The sequence below is a fragment of the Gastrolobium bilobum genome, unplaced genomic scaffold (assembly GCF_033153095.1).
Source record: "Gastrolobium bilobum isolate Gb01-03AN ecotype WA unplaced genomic scaffold, APGP_CSIRO_Gbil_v1 utg45968, whole genome shotgun sequence".
NCBI classification, from domain to species: domain Eukaryota; kingdom Viridiplantae; phylum Streptophyta; class Magnoliopsida; order Fabales; family Fabaceae; genus Gastrolobium; species Gastrolobium bilobum.
Genome location: NW_026898408.1, coordinates 39,833 through 52,434, shown reverse-complemented (window position 1 = coordinate 52,434; position 12,602 = coordinate 39,833). Strand labels below are relative to the sequence as shown.

The 12,602-nt window shown below is 41.0% G+C and overlaps 2 non-coding genes and 1 pseudogene across 2 annotated transcripts; 2 read left to right on the top strand and 1 right to left on the bottom strand.

Moving 5' to 3' along the window:
* Window positions 1–9: 9 nt before the first annotated feature.
* On the bottom strand, window positions 10–7,676 carry LOC133315867 (uncharacterized; annotated as a pseudogene).
* On the top strand, window positions 3,254–3,358 carry LOC133315869 (small nucleolar RNA R71). Its single transcript, XR_009752153.1, has one exon. It is a non-coding gene; the product is annotated as a small nucleolar RNA R71 (small nucleolar RNA).
* A 2,757-nt stretch (window positions 7,677–10,433) lies between the features above and the next one.
* Window positions 10,434–10,541, top strand: LOC133315870 (small nucleolar RNA R71). The gene has a single exon (XR_009752154.1). It is a non-coding gene; the product is annotated as a small nucleolar RNA R71 (small nucleolar RNA).
* The last annotated feature ends 2,061 nt before the right edge of the window (window positions 10,542–12,602 follow it).

Below are 12,602 nucleotides of genomic sequence, written 5' to 3'. Positions count from 1 at the left end.
AATTAGTCTTGGCTTGGCATCCTTCTTAGCAAAGAGTTGCTTGATTGCTGAACGATCAGTGAATACTGTGACTTTGGAGCATATTAGATATGAACGAAACTTGTCACATGCAAATACAACTGCCAGCATCTCCTTCTCCTTTGTCTTTTCGCTGCCCAAGAACTGCTCCCAAGCCGAAATCGCTGGCGTCACACATTAGTTCAAAAGGAAGACTTCAATATGGGCTTTGAATGATGGGTGCGGACACCAGCCTCGACTTGAGCTCCAGGAAGGTTGTCAAACATTTTTCATCAAAATTGAACTTCCTGTCTTGCTCCAGAAGTTCACAAAGTGGTTTGGCGATTTTGGAGAAGTCTTTAATGAAACGTCTGTAGAACCCAGCATGTCCCAAGAAGCTTCTTATCCCTTTTACTGTGGTAGGGGGAGGTAGCTTCTCAATTGCTTCCACCTTAGCCTTGTCCACCTCGAGGACCTTGCTTGAGATTTTGTGTCCTAGCACAATGCCTTCTCTTACCGTGAAGTGGCATTTTTCCCAATTCAGCACTAAATTGCTCTTGACACATCTTTTCAATACCTATTAAGGCAAGTAGGAAAAGAGCAACCAATGACAGAAAAATCATCCATGAAAATTTCTACTGCTTCTCCTACCAAATCAGTAAACAAAGCAAACATGCATCTTTGAAAAGTTGCAGGGGCATTACATAGCCCAAAAGGCATTCTTCTGAATGCAAATGTCCCAAAGGGGCACGTAAAAGTGGTTTTGTGTTGGTCTTCAGGAGCAACCGGGATTTGGTTGTATCCCGAATACCCATCTAAGAAACAAAAGAATTCTTTCCCAGATAGATGATCCAGCATTTGGTCAATAAAAGGAAGGGGGAAATGATCCTTTCGGGTAGCATTATTTAATTTCCTGTAGTCTTGACAAATCCTCCACCCAGTTATTTTTTTGGTGGCTATTAACTCTTGTTTGTCATTTTCAACTACAGTAATGCCACCATTTTTTGGAACGCATTGCACAGGAGCAACCCATTTACTATCTGAGATGGGATAGATTATACCCGCATCAAGCCATTTGATGATTTCTTTTCTTACCACCTCTTTCATATTGGGATTCAGCCTCCTTTGATTCTCCACAGATGAACTGTCAGGGTCTTGGAGCAAAATCTTGTGCATGCAAATTGTTGGGCTAATTCCTTTTATGTCAGCCATGGTCCAGCCGATTGCTCCTTTGTAATCTTTGAGCTTTTGTGTGAGTTGAAGTTCCTGTTCATGGGTTAGCAAAGAAGAAATAATCACAGGGAGAGTGTTGTCTTTACTCAAATAAGTGTATTTCAGGTGTTCAGGTAAGGGTTTTAACTCCAAGGTAGGTGGTTGCTCTACTGAAGGCAATTTCGGTCTTTGCTTCTGCTCTGATCGGTTTAAGGATTCAAAGACCCTTTCTTTCCTTCCCTGGGGTTGGTGGAAACTGATGGATGCAAGGTATTCTTCCAGCTCTTCAAAGTCCTTCATGCCTATCTCTGGCTGCAAATGCTCCTGTTGTTCTTCTCTTATGACCGAGTCAAGGATCAAAATGCTAGAGCATTCCTCAGTGTTATCTTCATCAAACTTTATTGCTTTCATGACATTAAACTTCACTTCTTCTCCGTTTACACTCATAGAAAGTTCACCCTTTCTGACATTTATGATAGCATCACCGGTAGCCAGGAATGGTCTGCCCAAAATTATTAGAACTTCTTGATCTGCTTCAAAATCTAAGATGATGAAGTCAGCTGGTAGAATGAACTTGTCTACTTGGACAAGGACATTCTCAATTTTTCCTTCTGGCTTGGCTATAGATCGGTCTGCAAGTTGAAGAGTGACTGTGGTTGGTCTTGCTGCTCCTATGTCAAGCTGCTTGAAGATGGAAGCTGGCATTAGATTTACACTTGAGCCCAGATCACAAAGTGCCCGACCAAGATAGTTCTTCCCAACTGTACACGGGATGGTGAATATACCAGGATCCTTTAGTTTGGGAGGAATTTTAGTCAGGTACTTGCACGATTGTTGAGTGAGGGCTACGGTCTCAAACTCTTCGATCTTTCTTCTTTTTGACAAAATGTCCTTCATAAATTTTGCATACGAAGGCATTTGCTCCAGAGCTTCTACTAGAGGAATGTTTATGTGAAGTTGTTTCATCAAGTCAAGAAACTGGCTAAACTGCTTATCCTCGTGTTGCTTTTTCAACCTCTGTGGAAAATGAGGCTCAATCGGTTCACTCCTTCTCTTGCATGGGGGAACATAAGTTGGAACTGAAACTGGTTCACTGACTTTTGTTGCTCCAAGGTCTGCTACAGGTGTTGCGTCATCCGGTTTGATTTCAGCAGAGTTATTGCTCTGGACCTTCTCTTCTGGTCCTGTCTGAGCTTCAAGGTGTGAAGGGTCAGTGGCTTCTTCAACTTCCTTTCCTATGGGCTGTTTTGCTGGTTCGCGCTTTCGAGGTCGTGCCACTAAATCTGGGGGTGGTAAATTCTTTCCATCTCGTAGGCTTATAGCATTACAATGCTCCTGGTTATCCTGAGACGAATTTTCTGTGTCACTAGGGAGTGTCCCTGGTTTCCTCTGTTTAAGTGCTCAAGCAAGCTGACCAATTTGGGTTTCTAGGTTTCGCATTGCTGCGCTGTTCTGATTCATGTACTCCTTGACAGAAGTCTCAAAGGATTGAGACTTCCCTTCACCCTTATCCCAGTTTTGTTGGTTCTGCCTGGGATACGGGGATCGGTTCTGGTAGTTTCCTCCACTACCTCCAGCATTATTCTGATTCCTCCAACCTCGGTTATTGTTCCCTTGATAGTTGTCATTGCTCCTGTTGTTGTTGTCATACCCTCCTGCATAGCACACAGTAGCTAGATTGTTACAGTCCTCATATTCATGAGGACCTCCACAAGTGGGGCAACTCTGACTTGATTGAGTTAAGAGAAGTTGCTCAGTTGGTTTTTTCTGTTCCATGGGCTTCCAGTTTTTTATAGTGTTCTGGAGCGAAGCCATTTGTGCTGAAAGAGCATCAGCTGAGCTTAGCTCAAGAACTCCTGCTTTCTTAGGAGCACTGTGTCGTGTGGAAGGCCATGAAATATGTTTTTTTGAAAGTTTTTCCAACAACTGGTAGGTTTCTGGATAAGTAAAATCCAAAAGATCTCCCCCTGCAGCTGCATCAACAGTTGCTTTCAATGGTGGGGTTAAGCCATGATAAAACGTGTGAATGATGCCCCAATCAGAAACTCCATGATTTGGGCAAATTCATATCAACTCTTTAAAGCGTTCCCACGCTTCATACAGACTTTCTCCATCATACATTTGAAAGGAAGCTATATCAGCCCTCACTTGGGCTTGTTTTGCTTGGGAGAAAAATCGGGTAACAAACTGTTCCGCCAATTGCTCCCAACTGGTGATGGAGTTTGGGGGCAATGTTCTCCTCCATTCTTTGGCTTTTCCAGCTAAGGAAAATGGAAAAAGCCGCATCCGCATGTTTTCTTCCGAAATACCATGAACTTTGAAATTATCAACTATCTCAGTGAAATTGTCCAAATGACTGTGAGGGTCTTCCATGGGTAGTCCATGGAACTGACCAGCGTTCATAATCATTTGGAACATTGCAGGTTTCATTTCAAAGTTCGGGATATTCAAATGAGGGGGAACATAGCCTCGTTCTGGACCATTTCTGAAGGGAGCAGCCATATCATTCAATGATGGCCCTCTTCCCTCATTCAGTCCTTGTTCAGGCTCATGATTATGATTTCCATTGTTATCATTGTTTACAACCTCCGCCATTGTAATGTTTCTCAACCTTTTAACTCTTCTTCTATTTCTGAAGGTTCTCTCGGGTTCTGGATCAAAAAGTACTATTTCCAGACCAAGTTCCGTAGGTTCTGTGCTCATACAAATGGAGGAGGTCTATCAAAACAAAAAGACTGCAATTAAACAACAAAAATGTTTCCTTAAAAACGCCCTTTCTTGCCAAATGATCCCCGGCAACGGCGCCAATTGCTTGGTCGAACCGAGAGCTGCTCGGGAATATCTTTTCAGAGAGCAAGAATGCAGAGTAATAATCAGGATTGCCAACAGGAGCAATCTACTCTGACTAAGAGCAACCCTCTTCAACTATACGCAAGCGTACGTGTCAAGCAATATAGGGTATTGTAGCCCCAGATTTATCGTCCTCAGGGAGCAGTTGTGAAGTAAGAAGCGCTAAAGGAAACTTAATTTGTAAAATGGAGCAATAAAAGAAAGTACTATTCTCAGCTAAGCTTCACAAAGAGAAATCTCTGAGCAGCTAGTTAAACAATGTTAACCATTCTGAACCAGATGAGAGCAGTGAATGACTTAGCACGGTCATCGAATAAAAAGGCATCAATTTAAGTAACTTCAAGAGCAGTCAACGAAATGAAAGTAAGAGCATCAGCTGGTAAAACACAGTTCAGTTATCGTGAGGAAAAGGTTGTGATAGAAGTTTGAGTTAAGATTAATTTCAGAAAAAGTCAAGTAGGTGTTACGGGTTCCATGTTTTCATCCCTTTGGTTAACCCTGCTTGGTAGCATATTTTACAAGTTGATTTTGCTCCTTCCCTTGTTTTGCTATAAGTAAGCAAAGGGTAAGGCCTTACTCTCCACGTTACTCCATAGTACTTGGAGTTATATGTAAGGAAACCATGTTGTCTTCTCAAAAGAGCATGGATTCACATGGCAGTGCTCCCCATTCCAGGTGTTTCTCCCTCCTTTCTTCAGGCTAAACTACCCCAGGATCTTGAGAATGCTCCACACGCCCTTGTCAGTGTTTCATCAACCGAGTGGTCCCGGGATGAGGTTGTCAGCCCAAAGGGTTTCACAAAATCAATAAATTAAACCAAGGAGCAACTCAAAATTCATTTATAAAATATGTGTTCCTTACAAAGTTATCCCGAGACAAAAGGGATTACTTCTATGGAACCCTCACCTACTTAGAGGATGTTAGCTCCTAGTGAGCATTTTTACAAAAAGAAAACAAAGAGATGACGAGTCCTAGGATGGGCGCTGATGATTTCCTTTATAAGGATTGCTTGTTCCTTTTATAGGGTTCTTAATTTGATCTTCGTTGTTCCTTTCATCAAGGGTCGTGCTTTGTTTAAATCCTCTCCAATGGTAGCTTTGATTCTTGCCAGCTCAGCTCCGAATAGAAATCCTCTCCAATGGTAGCCTTGCTTTTTGCCAGCTTGGCCTTAAATGGAAGTGGTCCCTTTTGCTTTTGGCTCCCTTTGTGAGTGGGAGTATCGGATTCAGGGAGGCACCTCCACTCCTTCTGCTGCAGCTGACATGGTGGCTTTTGATTGCTCAGCTTCTTTGCTTTTGTACTGTAGCAGAGGTAGCACCTCCACCTTCTCTGTTGTGGCTGACGTGGCGACTTCCCATTGCTTCCTTTGACTGCTGTTGTACTACAGCAGGCTTTTTTTTTTTTTTCCTTTCTGCGCAACACTCCTTCTTCTCTCTTCATTTTGTGGTTCCTTCTGATGGGCCTTAGGTGTCCTGAACAAAGAAAACTAACCCAATAGTCATATGTGAAAAAGATAATGTTAAATTTGCTCCAGGTCTACCTTAACTCCCACTTTCGGTATTGCTCTGGTCCATTATTCAAAACAGTTGCTCTATATGGAAAGAAGAAGGTTGAAGGGAGTGATTTATAACCAAAACATGGGTTTTGTGGAACAATTTACACTTAATGGGCCTCAACTCTTGAGGACCATCAGATACACATGTGCAACCTTAAAAGGTCCTGTCCACCTCGATTTAAGCTTGTCTGGAAAGAGCTTGAGCCTTGAGTTAAATAGAAGGACTTGCTGACCTTGCTCAAATACCCTTGGAAGGATCTTGTTATCATGTCATTTCTTCATATTTTCCTTGTAAAGTTTGGCATTTTCATATGCATTCATTCTGAATTCTTCCAGTTCATTTAGCTGTAGCATTCTTTTCTATCCAACTGCTTGTTCATCCAGATTCAGCTTTGATATAGCCCAGTATGCCTTATGCTCTAACTCAACAGGTAGGTGGCATGCCTTGCCATAGACAATTATGTATGGGGATGCACCTAATGTTGTTTTGTAGGCAGTCCTATATGCCCATAATGAGTCATCCAATCTGAATGACCAGTCCTTCCTTGAAGGATTTACCACCTTCTCCAAGATCCTTTTGATTTCTCTATTGGACACTTCAACTTGCCCACTGGTCTGAGGGTGGTATGCTGTAGCAATCTTGTGCTTTACTCCATATTTGGCCAGAAGGTGTTCAAATTGCTTGCTGCGGAAATGGCTTCCTTCATCAATTATGATTGCTTTTGGTGTACCAAACCTTGTGAAGATATTCTTTTTAAGGAACTTCCAAACCACTTTGGAGTCATTGGTGGGTAATGCTGCTGCTTCTACCCATTTAGAGACGTAGTCCATTGCCACCAAAATGTATTGATTTCCAAATGAAGGTGGGAATGGTCCCATGAAATCTAGCCCCCAGACGTCAAATAGTTCAACTTCCAAGATAGGGTTGAGAGGCATTTCATGTCTCTTTGATACATTTCCAGTTCTTTGGCAACTATCACAACTTGAAACAAAAGTATGTGAGTCTTTAAATAAAGAGGGCCAGTAAAAACCTGATTGCAGCACCTTTGCTGCTGTTCTAACTCCAGCATAGTGGCCACCATAGGGAGATGAGTGACAATGTTCAAGTATAGATTGCATATCCTCTTCCGGTACATATCTTCTCAAGATTTTATCAGGGCCTCTCTTAAATAAGTATGGTTCATCCCAAAGATAGTACTTACAATCATGGATGAACCTCTTTCTTTGCTGTGAGTTCTTATGATTTGGAATTATTGCACTCGCCAGAAAGTTTTCTATATCAGCGTACCATGGTGCTATAGCATAGTCAATAGCAAATAGCTGTTCATCTGGGAATTCATCCTTCACTGGTTCTTCATCTACTTCTGACCTTCCATCATCCAGCCTGGATAGGTGGTCTGCAACTTGGTTCTCTGTGCCTTTTTTATCTTTAATCTCCAAGTCAAACTCTTGAAGTAAAATAATCCACCGTATCAATCTTGGTTTGGAGTTCTTTTAGTCCACTAAGTATTTAATGGCTGCATGGTCAGTAAAAACAGTCACTTTACCACCAAATAAATAAGATCTGAACTTTTCAAATGCAAAAACAACAGATAAAAGTTCTTTTTCAGTGACTGTATAATTAAATTGTGCCCCTATAAGTGTTTTGCTAGCATAATAGATAGGATGGAACATCCTATTTTTTCTTTGACCTAGCACTGCACCAATGGCACATTCGCTAGTATAACACATGATTTCAAATGGTTTAGTCCAATCGGGTGCAACAATTATGGGTGCTGTGACAAGCTTCTGCTTCAATTCTTCAAATGCTGCCTTGCATTGATCATCAACTATGAATGGGGTATCCTGTTCTAGCAATCTGCATAGCGGTCTGAAAATTTTTGAGAAGTCCTTGATGAACCTCCTATAGAATCCAGCATGTCCCAAAAAGCTTCTGATTCCCTTGACATTAATGGGTATGGGCAGCTTTTCAATCGTGGATATCTTTGCTCTATCCACTTCTAATCCTTCTTATGATACTTTATGACCCAAGACTATACCTTCTTTGACCATGAAATGGCATTTCTCCCAATTCAACACTAGGTTAGTCTCTTCACATCTCTTGAGTACCTTTCATAAATTTTCAAAACAAGATTTAAATGATTCTCCAAAAACTGAGAAATCATCCATGAATATTTCCACAAAATTCTCCACTATATCCGTGAATATTGCCATCATACACCTTTGGAAGGTTGCTGGAGCATTGCATAATCCAAATGGCATCCTTCTAAAGGCAAATGTTCCATATGGGCAAGTAAATGTGGTCTTGTCTTGATCTTCTGGTGCTACAGCAATCTGGTTGTAGCCCGAATATCTATCTAGGAAGCAATAGAACTTCTTCCCTGCTAGCCTGTCCAACATTTGGTCAATGAATGGCAGGGGGAAGTTGTTTTTTCTTGTGGTATCATTAAGTTTCCTATAGTCCTGGCATATTCTCCATCCGGTCGCAGTTCTTGTTGGTATAAGCTCATTTTTCTCATTCTTCACAACTGTGATCCCTCCTTTCTTTGGTACACATTGCACAGGACTTATCCATTGGCTATCTGAGATGGGATATATTATCCCTGCATCAAGCCATTTAATCACTTCTTTCTTGACAACTTCTTTCATCTTAGGATTCAGCCTTCTTTGAGGTTGGACAATGTTGTTGTAGCCTTCCTGCAACAATATTTTGTGTGTGCAGAATGTAGGGCTGATTCCCTTTATGTCTGCAATGCTCCATCCGAGGGCTCTTTTGTGCTCCTTTAGAATTAGTAGTAACTGCTCAGCTTCTGCATCAGAGAGAAAAGATGAGATAATAATAGGTAAAGTATTTTCATCTCCTAGGAACGCATATTTCAGATGTTGGGGTAGTGGTTTGAGCTCAAGGATCGGAGATTCTTCTATGGATGGTTTGAGCGTCTTTATCGCTCTTTCTCCAAGAGATTCAAAGTGTTTCTCTTTGTAAGGCCTTACTGGTTGGGAATTCATCCATGCAAGGCACTCTTGTATTTCCTCTTCATCTTCTGCATATTCCTCTGCTATAGCAACATTCAATGGTTCTGCTTCTGTTTGCTGCTTAAGTTGCTGTAGCAGAACTGCGTCAAGGGTGTCTATGCTAGCACATTCTTCCACTTGTTCAGGATACTTCATGGCTTTGAGTACGTTGAACGTGACTTGCTCATCATTGACTCGCATGGTCAAGTCTCCCTTTTCAACATCAATTAATGCTCGTCCAGTGGCTAAGAATGCTCTTCCAAAAATGATGGGCACTTCCCTATCTGCTTCAAAGTCAAGAACAATAAAGTCAGCGGGAAAAATGAACTTATCCACTCTTACCAATACATCTTCAATTTTTCCTTCTGGATGAGTTATTGATCTATCAGCCATCAACAACGTGACAGTAGTTGGACGTGCTTCTCCTATTCCAAGTTTCCTGAAAATACTCTTAGGCATAAGGTTAATACTGGAACCTAGATCTAGTAATGCATTGCCTACGTATTGGTTACCAATAGTACAAGGAATAGTAAAACTCCCTGGATCTTTTAGCTTTGGTGGTAATTTGTTGAGGTAGTATTGACTACTTTCTTGGGTGAGAGCTACTGTCTCATATTCCTCCAGCTTCCTCTTCTTTGCCAAGATGTCCTTCATGAATTTTGCATAACTTGGCATTTGCTCAAGAGCTTCAACCAAGGGTACATTAATGTGCAACTGTTTGAGGACGTCAAGGAATTTCTTGTACTGCTTGTCATCAGTTTTCTTCTGCAATCTTTGAGGAAAGGGTGGTGGTGGCCTTGTTGCCTTGCTGACAGTCTGACCTTGCTGTGGCTTTGATGTAGCAATACTCTCAGTGTCAGCAACTTTAGGTTCTTTGGATTGATCATTAGTTTCCACCTCTTCGGCAACTTTCCCTTCTTCAACCTGGTCCAATGCTTTCTGTTTCTGCTCGTGGTAGTTCTTTATGACTTCTGGTTCATCTACGGCCTTACCACTCCGCAGTGATATAGCATTAACTTGCTCTGCTCCATTTTTCTTTGGGACTTCAGTGTTGCTTGGCAAAGTTCCTTGAGGTCTGCTTCTGAGTGCTTCTGCCAATTGACCTACTTGAGTCTCCAAATTCTTGATTGATGCAGCTTGATTATGAATTATAGCATCACTCCTTGTCATGTAGTCCTTCAGCATGCCTTCCAGCGTATTTGATGTATCAGTGTGCTGTCTGGATTGATGTTGTTGCTGCGTGAATCCGGGAGGATATGGAGCTTTATACGACCTTCCTGCTGTGTCTGAGGACGATTGTTGTTGTCCTTGCTGCTGTCCATGATGATGTCCTTGTGAATAGGAAAGATTCAGGTGATTCCTCCATCCGGGATTATAGGTATTTGAATATGGATTGTTGTTCCTGTTGAAATTTCCTATAAAACAAACAGATTGAGGGTTTTGTGGACAGTTATCATAGATATGGGGACCATTACAGAAAACACATGATATAACATCAGTGAGGGCATTGAATGGTTTAGCTTCAGCAGACAGACTCATTGTCTTGATAGAGTTGTTAAGAGCTGAAATTTGTGCTGACAGTGCTGATACAACATCCAGTTCCCAAACTCCAGCAGCTTTTTTTTGTATTAAACTTGATCTTTCTACGGGCCACTGGTAGTTGTTGATTGCCATCCTCTCCAATATTGCATATGCTTATGTATATGTTTTTTCTAATAGGGCTCCTCCAGATGATGCATCAACCATGCCTTTTGTTGGTCCATTGAGCCCATTATAGAATGTCTCGATTTGAATCCATTCGGGAATGCCATGATTTGGACACTTCCTTAACAGATCTTTGAATTTCTCCCAAGCTTCGTAAAATGATTCGTCTTGAAATTGCTTGAAGGTTGATATATCATTCCTGTATTGTGCTGCCTTCATAGGAGGGAAGAACTTCAACAAAAACTTGTCCGCCAACTCCTCCCAACTTCGGACTGACTGTGGTTGTAAAGAATTCAACCATGCTTTAACTTTGTTGGTGAGGGAATATGGGAACAGCTTCATCTTTAGCGCATCAGATGTAACTCCTCTTATTTTGAAAGTGTATGCTACATCAATAAAATTTTGGAGGTGAAGGTGAGGATCTTCACTAGGCAGTCCATTGAATTGACCAATGGTCTGTAGCATGTGAAACATCACTGGTTTCAGCTCAAAATTCTCTACTGCTACATCAGGTTGAACGATTCCAGAATGCAGATTGTTGAGCGTAGGAATTGCATGTGCTCTGATTGGAATCTCAGCCTGATTGGGACCTACATTGTTTTGTCCAGGTCCTTCCTCTTCACCGTTTCCCAATTAAATTTAAATTTAAATAACTCTGTACTTATCCCCGGCAACGGCGCCAAAAACTTGTTGTGTAATTTGTAATTAAATTTAAATCTTCCACACAAATACGCAAGTGCACGTGTCACAAGTAATAAAGGGATGTGTGAGTCCAAGTATCGTTCCCACGGAGATAAGTGTCAAGTAATGATTATTTAGGTGAAGAAAGTGAGTAAAGTGATTGATTATGATTGTTGGTTTTGTAAAATAAAAGACAACTAATAATAAGAAACTAAAATAATAGGTATTAAGATGATGGATGAGATATAGGTCAGGATCAATTTCCCTGATACAGCAATACTGAAACGATGCTTTAACAATGCTATATCAATGTTTAACTAGTAACCGAACACTAAGGTATGCTGGGGATTTTGGCCGACCTAACATATATACCCAACAACTAATTCCCACATCTCTATGGCCAAACTAATCACTGAATTTATTCAAGTTCAAGTTCTAGGCTATGTGGTGTGAATGATCTCTCTACCCACAGCTTAATCAAGTTAAATTAACCTAATTAATCCACACAATTCAACAAGGGTCTGGATTTGGAAACCTCTCGGCCCCAACCTCCCCAATATCCATATGTATCTCTCGACATGCACACATGAATAAGATTTAAGCAGACTCGTTGAATAACTAATTAAACATTAACATAAACAAAGTTTAGGCATACATCTCAATGTTATAGCATAGGTACTTTATCACCTAACCTATGGAGCAATTTAGCTCATAATGGAATTTAATAAAACAAAGAAAAGAAAGAAAGAATTCATTGGAAAACAGAAAAGAAGTTGAAAACAATTGCTGTAGGAAGACGTCGTCACTTCCTTGCTTCAACATTGCTCCAGCGCTGCTCGTCCTCTTCTAAGAATCTCACTATCTCTCTCTAAAACTCTCCTCCTTGCTTCTGACCTTCTGAACCTTCAACCTCTCTAACTGTGTTTCGAACTGTGTTTCTCTCGTGGAGGAGCTCTTCTTAAATAGGAAAAATAGTTGGGCTTTGGGCTTTAGGAGTTAAGAGTGGAGATTGTTGAATCCGGTTGCTGCAGCCTTATCTTATCCCTAAATTCTTGGGTTGTTGACACTTGATTGGATAAGATCTTTATCTTCTTAATTATCTTATGCCAATATTGTTGTTGACCGAATAAGAGTTTTGTTGTCATTGTTCTTTGGGATTTTGGGATAAGACTCCATCCTTGAAATCGTCCTTGATCCTTGGGATTTTCGGAATTGTTGGCACTTAATTGGATAAGATCTTTATCTTCTTGGTTTTCTTGTGCCAATGTTGTTGACCGAATCAAGGTTGTTGTCCTTGTTCTTTGGGGATTGGATAAGATTCAATCTTTGAATTTGTCTTTTGACCCTTGTGATTTCTGAACTAAATCTCCAGAAACTTCCTTTGCTTGCTGGTGTATTGTTGAAGAATAACTAACTTTTGAAATTCAAAAGTTAGGTTGTCCCTTTTGTCCACGCTGTCATGCTGTAGCGCTTGCTATATCATTACTTCGTCAGCTTCTCTGCTACAGCATTCCTACGTCAATTTTCCCTGCGAAGACAAACATTCAACAAGTCATATTTTCTTACGCAAAATCAAGGGATATTGTCT